Source organism: Salvelinus alpinus, chromosome 34 (genome assembly GCF_045679555.1).
Source record: "Salvelinus alpinus chromosome 34, SLU_Salpinus.1, whole genome shotgun sequence".
Taxonomy (NCBI): Eukaryota; Metazoa; Chordata; class Actinopteri; order Salmoniformes; family Salmonidae; genus Salvelinus; species Salvelinus alpinus.
The window spans coordinates 14,474,535-14,477,452 of NC_092119.1; positions in this window are offsets into that span (position 1 = coordinate 14,474,535).

Consider the following 2,918-nt stretch of genomic DNA (forward strand, 5'->3'; position numbering starts at 1 on the left):
TAATTTCTCCTCGCTCAGCACCGGAAAATCAATGAGCTTTGTGAGCTAGGCTGGGCTGGTGGGTTGATGCTGGAACAGTAGAAGGCATTCTCTGTCTCCCCTAAATCCCCCTAAGTCCATCTGTCTCCATTCCGGGTCATTCCCAGAGCCCACAATCTCTCCTGTGTGGTCACTCATGGACTAAAGATACTAGAGTTACAGAGCCCATGTGTCCGGCGCTGCACTGGACAATACACAAGGACATATAATAGATTCAGTCTACTTTTTACTCACACTTAGCCAATCACGTTGAACCTCTCCAAACAAGAAGTTCCCTCAACAGAAAATAAATTGAATTTAATTGAACTCAATGCCCCCCCCCCCACACACACACTCTATTGATACTCAGATGCTGTTATAACTGATGAGCACGTCATTTATCTTGACAGATTTGTTTTTGGAAAGGGTTTGCCAGTCATTTATGAGAGTTTGTAAACTGGCATTTGATAGTGTGTACAATTTTACAGACCTGTATTTGATTAGAAGATTTGCTGTCTTTGTGGAGTGAGTTTGATTGTCTGTTCTTCCTAAGGGAATAAAGGGGAGAAAAGGCAGAGGAGAGAATAAAGGGAAGAAGAGGCAGAGGAGAGAGGATTAGGGTTAGGATTAGGGTCAGGGTTAGGTTTAGGATTAGGGTTAGGATTGGGGTTAGGGTTAGGGTTCCTAAGGGAATAAAGGGGAGAAGAGGCAGAGGAGACAGGATTAGGGTTAGGATTGGGGTTAAGGTTAGGATTAGGGTTAGGGTTCCTAAGGGAATAAAGGGGAGAAGAGGCAGAGGAGACAGGGATGGGACGCAGTATTTTTTAAATCGAACCTCAATTGACTCAAGGCATGGAGTTGTAAGAGAGATCACATCATCTGTTGATGCCTGACAATTTGTTTGGTTCTTTTGTTGGTTCAATCCATCCATATGCTGTATCTCTGACTGCTCTCCCTCCAGGTGCCTGTCTGTCTGCACACTCTTCCCATGTAATAATTGTAGTCGTCCTCTAACTCCATGTTTGTCCCATGTTGTGTTATATGGAGAGATGTTGTGTTATATGGAGAGATGTTGTGTTATATGGAGAGATGTTGTGTTATATGGAGAGATGTTGTGTTATATGGAGAGATGTTGTGTTATATGGAGAGATGTTGTGTTATATGGAGAGACGTTGTGTTATATGGAGAGATGTTGTGTTATATGGAGAGATGTTGTGTTATATGGAGAGATGTTGTGTTATATGGAGAGACGTTGTGTTATATGGAGAGATGTTGTGTTATATGGAGAGACGTTGTGTTATATGGAGAGATGTTGTGTTATATGGAGATATGTTGTGTCATATGGAGAGATGTTGTGTTATATGGAGAGATGTTGTGTTATATGGAGAGATCTTGTGTTAGTTATATGGAGAGATGTTGTGTTAGTTATATGGAGAGATGTTGTGTTATATGGAGAGATGTTACAAAGTTCTATACAGAGGTGCTATAAGACTGCATTGGACCTGAGTCTCTTTAGCACCAGGCTAGGTTTAGCCATGCTAGTGAGTGGTTAGGGTAAGTTAGGTTTAGCCATGCTAGTGAGTGGTTAGGGTAAGTGGTAGGGTAAGGGTAGGTTTAGCCATGCTAGTGAGTGGTTAGGGTAAGTGGTAGGGTAAGGGTAGGTTTAGCCATGCTAGTGAGTGGTTAGGGTAAGTGGTAGGGTAAGGGTAGGTTTAGCCATGCTAGTGAGTGGTTAGGGTAAGTGGTAGGGTAAGGGTAGGTTTAGCCATGCTAGTGAGTGGTTAGGGTAAGTGGTAGGGTAAGGGTAGGTTTAGCCATGCTAGTGAGTGGTTAGGGTAAGTGGTAGGGTAAGGGTAGGTTTAGCCATGCTAGTGAGTGGTTAGGGTAAGTGGTAGGGTAAGGATAGGTTTAGCCATGCTAGTGAGTGGTTAGGGTAAGTGGTAGGGTAAGGGTAGGTTTAGCCATGCTAGTGAGTGGTTAGGGTAAGTGGTAGGGTAAGGGTAGGTTTAGCCATGCTAGTGAGTGGTTAGGGTAAGTGGTAGGGTAAGGGTAGGTTTAGCCATGCTAGTGAGTGGTTAGGGTAAGTGGTGGATAAGGGTAGGTTTAGCCATGCTAGTGAGTGGTTAGGGTAAGTGGTAGGGTAAGGGTAGGTTTAGCCATGCTAGTGAGTGGTTAGGGTAAGTGGTAGGGTAAGGGTAGGTTTAGCCATGCTAGTGAGTGGTTAGGGTAAGTGGTAGGGTAAGGGTAGGTTTAGCCATGCTAGTGAGTGGTTAGGGTAAGTGGTAGGGTAAGTTAGGTTTAGCCATGCTAGTGAGTGGTTAGGGTAAGTGGTAGGATAAGGGTAGGTTTAGCCATGCTAGTGAGTGGTTAGGGTAAGTGGTAATTTAAGGGTAGGTTTAGCCATGCTAGTGAGTGGTTAGGGTAAGTGGTAGGGTAAGGGTAGGTTTAGCCATGCTAGTGAGTGGTTAGGGTAAGTGGTAGGATAAGGGTAGGTTTAGCCATGCTAGTGAGTGGTTAGGGTAAGTGGTAGGGTAAGGGTAGGTTTAGCCATGCTAGTGAGTGGTTAGGGTAAGTGGTAGGGTAAGGGTAGGTTTAGCCATGCTAGTGAGTGGTTAGGGTAAGTGGTAGGGTAAGGGTAGGTTTAGCCATGCTAGTGAGTGGTTAGGGTAAGTGGTAGGATAAGGGTAGGTTTAGCCATGCTAGTGAGTGGTTAGGGTAAGTTAGGTTTAGCCATGCTAGTGAGTGGTTAGGGTAAGTGGTAGGGTAAGGGTAGGTTTAGCCATGCTAGTGAGTGGTTAGGGTAAGTGGTAGGATAAGGGTAGGTTTAGCCATGCTAGTGAGTGGTTAGGGTAAGTTAGGTTTAGCCATGCTAGTGAGTGGTTAGGGTAAGTGGTAGGGTA